The sequence below is a fragment of the Colobus angolensis genome, unplaced genomic scaffold, assembly GCF_000951035.1.
Source record: "Colobus angolensis palliatus isolate OR3802 unplaced genomic scaffold, Cang.pa_1.0 Scaffold532, whole genome shotgun sequence".
In the NCBI taxonomy this organism is placed as follows: domain Eukaryota; kingdom Metazoa; phylum Chordata; class Mammalia; order Primates; family Cercopithecidae; genus Colobus; species Colobus angolensis.
In genome coordinates this window covers 383,605-395,649 of record NW_012118844.1, presented here as the reverse complement: position 1 = coordinate 395,649, position 12,045 = coordinate 383,605, and positions in this window count along the sequence as shown.

Here is a 12,045-nt window from a genome sequence, read left to right as displayed (position 1 = left end):
CATAGGCATGGGCAAGGACTTCATGACTAAAACACCAAAAGCAATGGCAATAAAAGCCAAAATAGACAAAGGGGATCTAATTAAACTAAAGAGCTTCTGCACAGCAAAAGGAACTACCATCAGAGTGAACAGGAAACCTACAGAATGGGAGAAAGTTTTTGCAATCTACCCATCTGACAAGGGGCTAATATCCAGAATCTACAAAGAACTTCAACAAATTTACAAGAAAAAAAAATCAAAAAGTGAGCAAAGGATATGAACAGACGCTTCTCAAGAGAAGACATCTATGCAGCTGACGGACACATGAAAAAATGCTCATAATCACTGGTCATCAGAGAAACGCAAATCAAAACCACAATGCGTTACCATCTCATGCTAGTTAGAATGGCAATCATTAAAAAGTCAGGAAACAGTAGGTGTCCACCATCTACTGTTGTGGAAGACAATGTGACGATTCCTCAAGTTTCTAGAACTAGAATTACCATTTGACCCAGCAATAGCATTACTGGGTATACACCCAAAGGATTATAAATCATGCTACTATAAAGACACATGCACACATGTGTTTATTATGGCACTATTCACAATAGCAAAGACTTGGAACCAACCCAAATGCCCATCAATGACAGACTGGATTAAGAAAGTGTGGCACATATACACCATGGAATACTATGCAGCCATAAAAAAGGACGAGTTCATGTCCTTTGTAGGGACATGAATGAAGCTGGAAACCATCATTCTCAGCAAACTATTACAAGGGGGGAAAACCAAACACTGCGTGTTCTCACTCATCGGTGGGAATTGAACAATGAGATCACTTGGACACAGGGCGGGGAACGTCACACACTAGGGCCTGCTGGACGGTTGGGGGGCTGGGGGAGGGATAGCATTAGGATAAATACCTAATGTAAATAATGAGTTGATGAGTACAGGAAACCAACATGGCGTATGTATACATATGTGTCAAACCTGCATGTTGTGCACACGTACCCTAGAACTGAAAGTAAACACACACAAACACACACACACAATTAAACCTACTGAAATTGTATGTGAAATGTGGTGCATTGTTTTCTAACCAGGATTCAAATATTAGCTGTATGTTTTGCTGGCTATGTAATCTGAGGCAAGGCAAGTCATTTAACCTCTTTGAATTTCCATTTACCTAACTCTAAATCAAAGATCAAAATATCTATCTCATCTGGGGCTTATTGTGGGAATTAGGGTGAGGTATGTCCAGTACCTGGCATAGTGCTTTGCACAGTAGGTGCCCATTAGATGGGAGCAGTTAGAACCCAAGCCTCTTTCCTCCTGGATTGTATGGTTCCCCTTGACCATGCTGCCTTCCTGAAGATCAGAACTTCTGTGCTAAGTAGAATTCTAAGACAACCTTCAATGAGTCACACTTCTGTATAATCTTCTCCCTTTGAGTGTAGGTAGGAACTGTTACTTACTTTTAGCCAATAGACTATCACAAAGATTATGAAATATCACTCCCATGATTAGGTTATCTTATTTGCTGAAGGTGAAGGGATTTTGCCCATGTAATTAAGGCCTTTATCAGTTGACTTTAAATTAATCAAAAAGGAGACTGCATTGGGTGGGCCTGAGCTAATCAGGTGAACCCTTTATAAAAGGAGGTACAGGACAGAGACAAAATAACTCTCTTAAAGAAGCAAGCTGCCTGACTTTAAATTAATCAAAAAGGAGACTGCATTGGGTGGGCCTGAGCTAATCAGGTGAACCCTTTATAAAAGGAGGTACAGGACAGAGACAAAATAACTCTCTTAAAGAAAGCAACCTGCCAACAACCATATGTGCTTGAAATAGGTCTCCAAGTCTCAGATTAGATGATAGCCCTGACCAGCACCTTGATCTCAGCCTGTGAGACCATGGCCAGGTGACTCAACTGAACTAGAAACTGTGAGCCCCACAGAAACTGTGAGATAATAAATATGTGTGTGTGTGTGTGTGTGTGTTTACGCCACTAAGTTTGTGGTAATTTCTTATGCAGCACGAGAAAGTTAATAGAGCTTCTTGGCCTCTTTGTATGCTGGAGACCCTTTTGGCAGTCTGATAAAGGCTATGGAGCCCTTCTCAAAATAAATACATGCCTGAAATAAATACGTAGGATTCCCAAGATGATTATCATGGAAAAAGTTATCCAACTATTTGAAAATATGTGATATATAGTATCATTTTCTGAACATATTAAACAAAATTGAGTAGTGAGTTTAATAACTTTTGTAATTTTGAAATAATGGTGAGCATGATCTTTGGAGGTATACCTACAACAACTGTAATGTTATATAAAAATATCTGTGATTTCTATTGGTGACCATGTCATAGGCACTGCTGATGTCAGTTTGTTCTGCTGCTTACACCATAAGGAAAGGAACTGTGACATTTCAGTTACAGGTTAGTAGAAATAGAGATGTCATTTTTTTTCTGCCTAAATTAATAGACCTCTGAATTCTACCTGTGGATTCTAGGTTAAAAACCCTTACTGTAGATAAAGTCAACGATCCAAATAAATAAGAATAATGTAAAATTTGTATCTGCGTTATTTAAAAACGAAGATTCATTCATGAAATTCAAATGTTACTGAGTAATCAACAAAAAGATAATTAATGTCAAAAGAATGATAGATGACTTAGACTGAACTATTATCTGTCTTGTTAAGGGAAGATTAATTCAGTGTAGAAAACTATTTTGGTAGTCCCTTCCTATTCAAGTGTGATAAACATATAATATTACTATCCCTTTAATAAGAGGACTAATGGGATTCAAATTTTATCTAAATATTCTAATCACTCTAATTCCAACTAAAGGTTATAAACATACATAATTTACTTTCTGGTTAGATTTATTCAAACAGTTCTCAGAAGAGACAAGCCTGTTGAGGCCACCATCTGCTCTGGGTATTCTCAGGCAGATAATCGTGTTCAGTTGTAAAGGAAAAAAAATACCAAATGCTAGAAATAGATTACAGAAGAGAATATCTGAGGGCAAAATGCAAGGAGAGGGTTATATTTTCTAGCTTATTGGAAATAAAACCTTCCTCCTAATAATCTGTAAATATTTGCTATTATTATAGCTTTGAATAGATACCATGTTTACATGGTTCAAAAGTCAAAGTAGTATAATAAGGAACCCACATAAAAGTCTTATTCTAACCCATGGTACAATTCACCCCACCCCTATCCCCTATAGACTATGATTCTTTATGGAAATGCAATAAAATATGTATGTGTATATACAGTGTATCACACTTGCACACTGTGTGATACATATATCACACAAACAGTGACATACTATGTATACTGATTTGTACCATGTGCTTTTCACTTAGTGGTAATATTGGATATCTTTCTATATCAATGTAGTAGGAGTGTCCACATGCTCTTTTACAGCTGACGAGCATCCTCCAGTGGGAATGTACATACCATAATGCATTTCACACCTTCTTTTTTTTTTTTTTTTTTTTCGGTCCAGGCTGAAGTACAATGGCGCAATCTCGACTCACCGCAACCTCTGCCTCCAGGGTTCAAGTGATTCTCCTGCCTCAGCCTCCCGAGTAGCTGGGATTTCAGCCATGTGCCACCAAGCCTGGCTAATTTTGTATTTTTTAGTAGAGACAGAGTTTTTCCATGTTGGTCAGGCTGGTCCCGAACTCCCGACCTCAGGTGATCCGCCCACCTCAGCCCCCCAAAGTGCTGGGATTACAGGCGTGAGCCACTGTGCCTGGCCGATAGGCTATTTTTAAACTTTTACTTATTTTATTTAGAAGTAGTATTGGTTCAGATTTCTTTGGTCTTAAATGACAGAACTCAGCTTAAACTAGATTAAAAAATGAGATTTGTTAGAAAAAGACTTGAATAATTTGCATCATCAGGAAGAACTGCAGGAACTAGGGAAGTTCTGTGAACCTCAGGGCCTGGAACTGGGGTCTAGACATGCTAGAATACTCTTTCACTCTCTCTGTCTCTTACACTTTTCCCTGTCAAGGTGTTTGGCGACTAAGGAGCCACATCCTTACAGAGGCAGGTCCTAGAGGAAAACAGATCTTCCCCTACTGCTCTACCAGAAAAACTTCAGGGAAGATCTTGGGTTGACTTGGATCATATGGACATCTGATGTGGTTTGGATATTTGTACCCTCCACAGCTCATGATGAAATTTGATCTCCAGTGTTGGAGGTCGGGCCTCGTGGAAAGTGTTTGGGTCACGGAGGTAGATCCCTCATGAGTGGCTTGGTGCCCTCTCATAGCAATCAGTGACTTCTCACTCTACTGTATGTTCACCTGAGAGCCGGTTGTTTGAAAGAGTGGTTGTTTAAAAAAGCTGGTTGTATAAAAGAGAGCTGGTTGTTTAAAAAAAGCACTCCTCCCCCTTGCTCTCTTTCCTTCTCTCTTGCCATGTGGCTGGCTCCCCTTTCCCTTATGCCATGAGTGGAAGCTCCTTAAAGCCCTCACCAGAAGCAGATGCTGGCAACATGCTTTTTGTACAGCCTGCAGAACTGTGAACCAAACAAACCTTTTTTCTTTATAAATTACCCAGCCTCAGGTATTCGTTTATAGCCACACAAAACAGACTAGGACAACATCTTTTGACCAATCTCCATGGCCAGGGGGTTAGATTACTTAATATAATTCAGTATTTGTCACATGTACCACCCTTGGAATCAGGGGTAGGATGTATTACCTAGAGGAAAAAGAGAAGCATAAGACAAATAAGACTACAGCCACCACAGCTGTGATTGTCAAGCTTAAGTAACCCTTGGTCCTATTTAAAGGGCAGAACATCTCAGGGACTGCCATCCCTCTAATTTAAATTAGGTTTATTATAATATTACTTACATATGGAAAAATCTAACATGTGTAAGAGCTCCTAGCTCTTCATACAACAATAAAAGGAAAGTCAATTCACAAATTAAATAGAAATAAATCCATAAAACCAATAATATTGAAATAATCACCATTGATATGATGTGATGATTGATGTTATTTTGTGGACATTAATATAGGGCTTGCAACTGAATATGACACAGATTTCTTTTGAATTATTTGGTATGTTTATACTACTAAGTGATAACTCAGTCTCTTTATTTTTTTCCCATTCCAACTACTATGAAATCTTTGCTGTTACAACAAACATCTGGCCTTTGCTTCTTTTCTTTACCCATTAGCTCAGTACAATTCAAGGATCACTGCTTGGAATCTCCTTGATCTTAAATAAATAGGAGACTCAAGCCCAGGAATCCTATGTCAATTCTCTGTTATAAGGTGGCCATCCAGATGATTTGTAACATGCCTATGTAAAGGTCTTTTTAGATAAACATCAAAATGAGAACACAAAATTTAAATATTCACATAGAAAACTCATATCCTCCTAGGATTATTTCTGAAAGTCTCAGTGGGGCAAACAGTGGACTTTAGTATAATGTTTCCAGGACTATCTTAGGTGCAAAACTAAAGGTTTGATTACACAGAGAAAGAGAGCTTGATCTAAGACAAAAATAGGCATTCCTGTAAAATTAGAAGACTTGCCCAGCAAGTGGGAAAAATCTGTACTCAGGTACTTTAGGGAGCTGGGAAGTCCTGCCACCCTCAGAAATCAGCTTAGTGCGTGCAACAGTTGAGCTGGCCTGCGTCAAAAAGGTCCTCTTACTCAGGGTGTGGAGAACTTTAAAAACAAACAAAAGAAGACATTTGAAAGGACTGGAAAATAGGCGTATATTTTTAAAAAATGAAATGAATTGGTGTTAATCAGATTGAGGATGAAAAGAAAGTAGAGTCAAATATATGAATCAGGGTAATCAGTTCATCTCTGTAGGAGGAAGAGAAAATAAGCAACCTTCACTTGCAGGTAAATTACCAATGAGTAAATAATGCATGACAATTAGAACGTGTGTCAGTGGAAGAAAATGGAATTCCTTTGCCTACAGGTAAAAAGCAGTCATCTGTTTATGTGTGGAAGCAAGGCAATAAATCAAAGAATCTTGAAGCACCACTTTTAAGCATAATGGTAGTGTCTATGGCGCTCACTAAGGGTTGAGGTAAACTGGAAATGAACTATAGGTACCTTTGGGGAATTGAATCAGTAGACAGAACTTAAGAAAAGATGAACATCTTTTCCCCAAATCTATTTTAACTGGTGGAAGATTTATATTACAGATGTGTTCATGAAAGAAATGGTTGGACCTCTTAGAAGAAAGAGAACGATGAATTCTGCTATTTTGTCTACTCTTAGAAGAAACTGACAAGTTTTGTGTGTTCACTTAGTTAAATGAATTGTCTGGGATTAATCTTATTGCATTGTAGCTGCAAGACACACAATCTGACATTTTATCTGTTTGGAGATTTTTCTCCAAAATCAACCCCGTCCATATAGCTAGGATGACCTTGTTTTCTGAGCCAGAAATGTAACACATGATTTGAGAAGAACACAGTGGGGACTAGTGGTGTGGATATTTGTATTTATTCATTCAACAAATATTCACTCATTGTGCACCTACTATGTGCCAGGAACTATTTTGGCTACTTGGAAAATGGGAATGAATCAAACCTGTGAAGATCCCTGCCTTCATGGAACTTACATTTACTGTGAGGGGATGGAGAGTAAACAATGGATATTTTTAAAGTAAGTAAGTTGTATAATATGTTAGAAGGCAATGAATGCTACTGAAAAAAGAAAAAGAAAGCCAGACAAGGTGATGAGGCATGCTTGTCGTGGGGTAAGAAAGCAGGTTGTAAGATTAAGCAGAGTGGTTAGCATAGGCCTCTCTCTCAGAGAGTGAGTTTTGAATAAAGACTTAAAAGAAATGAGGAAAGCAGCCAGGTGCCTATGGGTGCGGGAGGGGGGTGAGTGTCATAAGCAGAGGGGACAGCCAATGGAAAGACTGTGAGAAAGAACAGCAGGAGGACAGTGTGATCAGAGGGGAAGGAATGAGATACAGAGTAGAAGGGGAGAGGCAGATCATGAGGGCCTTGTAGATCACAGGAAGGCTTTGGCTGTTACTCTGAGAAAAATTGGAGTCACTGTTGTTTTGAGCAGAGAAGTGTCAGCTGATTTCTGTTTAAGAAAGATTACTGTGGGCTTGGGCATGGTGGTTCATGACTGTAATCCCAGTGTTTCAGGAGGCCAAGACAGGAGGATTGCTTGAAGCCAGGAGTTTGAGACCAGCCTGGGCAAATAGCAAGACCTTGTCTCTACAAAAAAAAAAAAAAAAAAAAAAAAGGCAGATGTGGCAACATGTACCTGTAGTCCCAGCTACTCAGAAGGCTGAGGTGGGAGGGTCTCTTGAGCCCAGGAGTTTGAGGGTACAGTAACCTATGGCCATGCCACTGCACTCCAGCCTGGAGTTAGATTCTGTCTCTAAAAAAACAAACAAAAAATGATTACTGTGGCTGCTGTATTCAGAATCACCTGAAAGCAAGCGGCATACATGGTTCCCATATCCATGAATTCAATGACCAGAGCTTAAATAACACTAGTCCCCCAAGAACACACTTCAAATCTTAGTTACCATCAAATATTGACTAATTGCATCAAGTACAGATTGGGTTGATCACTCTTTTCAGTCCACAAATCACTACATAAATAACAGATGCACGTCATGATCAGTGACTAATCATTTCTTTCAAAGTTTTTTCATGTCCGTTGGTGACTGTTTACTATTCACATTACTCAGTTCATGCACAGACAGCAAAGTGTGTACTTGTGTCATCTTGTGTCACAGTGATAAACTCATATGACATTTTATAAAAATGAATAATCAAGAAAGGGGAAATTGGCCAACAAAGATGCAAATACAGCAAAGAAATGAAAAATTATGATGCTGAAAAAGACATTCAATCAAAAGTATACGGAGTTATAAAAGAAATAGCTGACCGTGGGACCATAGGAATGTTGACATTGGCACCATTCCAGAAACCCTAGAAATACAGCCAGAGAAACTTAGTGAAGGTGAACAAAATTGACATAAATGAGAAAGTTGTAACAAAAAGGATAAAGATGTCCCAGAGGAAGTAACATCAGCAAAGAACTTCACATTGAAGGAACTCTTGGAGATATTTCACACTATTAAAAGTACAAAACATAAAATGTTGGAAGCTGATCCAAACTTTAAAAGGAATATGACAGTTCACAGGCATAAAAATGATGCTCGCTGGGTATTGTAAGTTATAAAATGAGAAGAAGAAGGCAAGTACTGTTCAAACTACCACTGATGAGTTTTTTATAAAGGAATAAAACATTTTAATGCTCAGTGTTTCCAATGCTTTAAATTATACTGTACTAAGAAAAGTTAGTTTCACTAATCTGCTTCCCCATATTTGATCCAGTTTTACTAAGTTATTTGATCCCCCATTTAGTACAGTGTAACATATATATTACATAAATATATTATATAAATTACATAATATATATAATATAAATTATGGATCAAAATAAATTAGTAAAATATATATAATACATAAAACTCATACATTTGTAAATTTAATAAATTATATATATATTTGTGTTTTTTGAGACAGACTTTTCCTCTGTCACCTGGGCTGGAATACAGTGGTGCTATTATACCTCACTGCAACCTCCACCTCCCTGGTTCAAGGGATCCTCCCACCTCAGCCTCCTGAGTAGCTGGGACTATAGGCTCATGTCACCACACTCAGCTAATTTTTGCATTGTTTTAGTAGAGGCAAGGTCTCACTATGTTGCCCAGCCTGGTCTCGAAATCCTGGGCTGAAGCGATCTTCCTGCCTTGGCCTCCCAAAGTGTTGGGATTACAAGCATGAGTCACTGTGCTTGGTCATTCCCCTATATATAAATAATGGAATGAATAGTAAAGGAGTTTGTTTAATGTTTTGGCAAAAATTTTTAAAGGTGACCGAACCATGGCACTTTTTCCCATGATTAAGATTGCTTTGTACTGTTTCAGTTTTCATTTTCAGCATCCACACTACCATGCAGTAAGGACTGCCTGTATTTGGTGATAATGACTAGATCTGGGTTTTGACCGTGGAAGTTAGTGGCTGTGGTGAAGTGGAGGTAGTCTTGTAGTTGAAGACTTTTTGGCCCTCCTTTTCAGTAGAAAAATCTAGAATCCATAACAACTGTTGGCAAAAAGAAAAAGACTGGAAGAAAAGGTGGCAAAATGTCATCATGGTTACTTCTGGGTGCAGGAATTGCAGGAGATTGAAATGAAAAGAAGTTCGTGTGAATTGTTCAAACAAAACAAAACAATAATCCACAGGCTCTAGGGCCAGACTGATGACTAACTGCATTAACTTTTAGTAAGTTCCCTAGCTTCTCTGTGCCCTGAGACCTCATCTATGAAATATAGATAATAGTATTATCTATATGACCTCATAGGTTTATCAAGATAGAATTGATTAATACTTATAAAACATTTATAAGTTTGGTATGTAGTAAGGGCTCAATAAATGTTAACTATTACAATTATTATTGACACGTATACAGTTAAAAATAGAAGGTGTATTTTTTATTCATTCTCTACATTTCCACTCTTCAGGAATAATCATTGTTAAGAATTTAATGGGTATCCATCTAGTTCTTTATTATGCAAACACACATACATATACATATATGTGTGCATAAATATATACACATACATATATGTGTATATGCTTATATATGTATATATACACACACATACATATTTGAAATATAAATGGGATCATACAATGAACACTATTAAACAGCCTGCTGTAGCAATATGTAAATATATCATTGACATCCTTGTAAGTCATAATGCAGATCTGCTTTTTTTTTTAATGGTGGCATTTGTGTTCCAGAGCATGTACTATATTTTATTTAACCATTTCCTTACTGATGAATACTTAGATTATTCTCAAATTTTTCACCTTTACAAATAATGCTGCAATGATTTTGACCTTCTGCATATTTTTACACATTTATATGAGTGTTTTTGTAGGACAGATTTCTACAAGTGAAATTGTTGAGTCAAAAGGTGTATGCATTTATAATATCTGCATATACTTCCAATTTCTCCTCCAAAGAAGTTGTACCAGTTTATCAATATATAAGCATGCCATTTCCCCTAGGGCTTCATGCACTCTGGATATTATCAATCTTTAACTATTTTCCTACCTATTAGGCAATGTGGTATCTATCTCTTTAGGGTTATAATTTGCATTTCTCTGATCACTATTGAGGTTGAGCATCTTTTCATATGTATATCGGTCATTTGCATTTCCTCTTCTGTGAATTGCTTGCTCAAGTCCTTTTCTGTGAGTGATTTTCTTTTTTATTTATACTTTTCTGTTTTTAAAAAGAAAGGGAAATATTTTTTATTTTTTAAGTAACCTTGCGATCTCTTCTTGATCAACTATATTAGCAGTGGAAAGCATTTACTCAGTTCAAAAGAAAGGAAAAATTAAATTTATATTTCTTGCTATGAGTTTCTTTTGAGGGGAAGGGGAACAGGAAACAATTTTAATTGCTTAATTCTGCTTTTCTCAATATAAAAACGACCCTCCTTTCATTCCCTGGGCCTTCATACTGGAAGACACTATTTGGTCATTTCAAATTCATCATGGACTTCTGACACATTCTTCTAAGTTGCTCAAGTTTAAACTTTTAAAATTTAACTCAATAGTTAATAGTTTAAGAGTTTTTTTTAAAAGCCATTTTTGAGGTTGATACAGAAGGAAGTACAGGGCTGCACAGTTATTTCATATATTCAGACCCACTCTAACAACCCATTCGAACTGTTCAGACAGAGGCAGATGTATTTTTTTCTCTCAGAATTCTTTCAGAATGACCTCATAATTGGGCTGCCCCTGTAGGCTCAGCATTGAAGAATAATGAGTTTTTGAACCGTGAGGAGGACATGTTTTGAAACAGAAGCAAATAGTGAAGATTATTTACAATGCTGTCATCAAGGGAATCTGTGCTAGAATGGCTTGAAATGCTTCTGGGACTGAAGCTGGGTATGGCCATTGCAAAGAGTCCAGAGTGGCAATGGCTGGCTTTTCCTAACTCTTCCTGATTCCATTTTTCCTTCACGTGGGTAACATGCTAATTGTTGAACAGCAGAGAGGCCAGCCCAAGCTGATTAACAGTCTGGCTTAGTGACAATTTAGTTGAGTTCCATTTCTTCTAAAAGATACTTGAGTTGTTCAGGGAAAAAAAAAAAAAAAGGCATAGGGTAGGTATGTTTACGTTACCTTATTGTAACGTAAACATAGGGGCATTTCTGTAGCCAAACACAGGAAGTATTAAAACTTTAGTAACCTGGTACCTCCTAGACCCTTTTCACTCATATATTGCATGAAAAGACATGCAGATGCTTTCTGACATTTTTACTCAGTGTCTTGACTATTAAATTCACCTTGAGCATTGTGTGTAATGTTGGATCCACCAGAAAGCAAGTATTTACCTTTACCATAATTAGTATCAAAGAAGTGTTATTAATATTTCAGGACACAAATTTAGATTACTAGAATCTGAAGCTTTAAAGGTCATCTGATCTAATCCCCCTCCCAGGCTTGAGTGTGCCTTCCGGGTCTTCCGTCCCCCACCCCCACCCCCCCCAGCTCCCACCAAGTGGGGAGATACATCCTCAGTTCAGCTAGAATCTCTCCAGTGATATGGAGATACGGAGATCACTGTTACATGAGACAGCCCAATCCATTTTTAAATAGCTCAGAGAGGTAGAAAGTTGTTTTTTTGTTTTTTTTTTACTGAACTGAATTTTTTCTGTCTTCAGATTCAACCCACTGAGCCAATGGGAGTCTAGTGGTATCTCCCAGAACATGTCTAATCTCTGCTACACATCATAGACCTATAAATATTTGAAGATGATTTTCTTCCCCCTCTTTCCTTAGCTCTACTACTGTTTCCACTCCAACAGTCAGATTAACTATTCCAGGCTTTTGTGACTTTTGTCATATCAAGCCCCTGGCTACTTCTGTAACCTAATCTTCTCCTCCCTGCCTGTGCTTCAGCCACATGACCTCCTTCTGTTCCTTAAATATGAAGTGCATATTCTCTTATATTT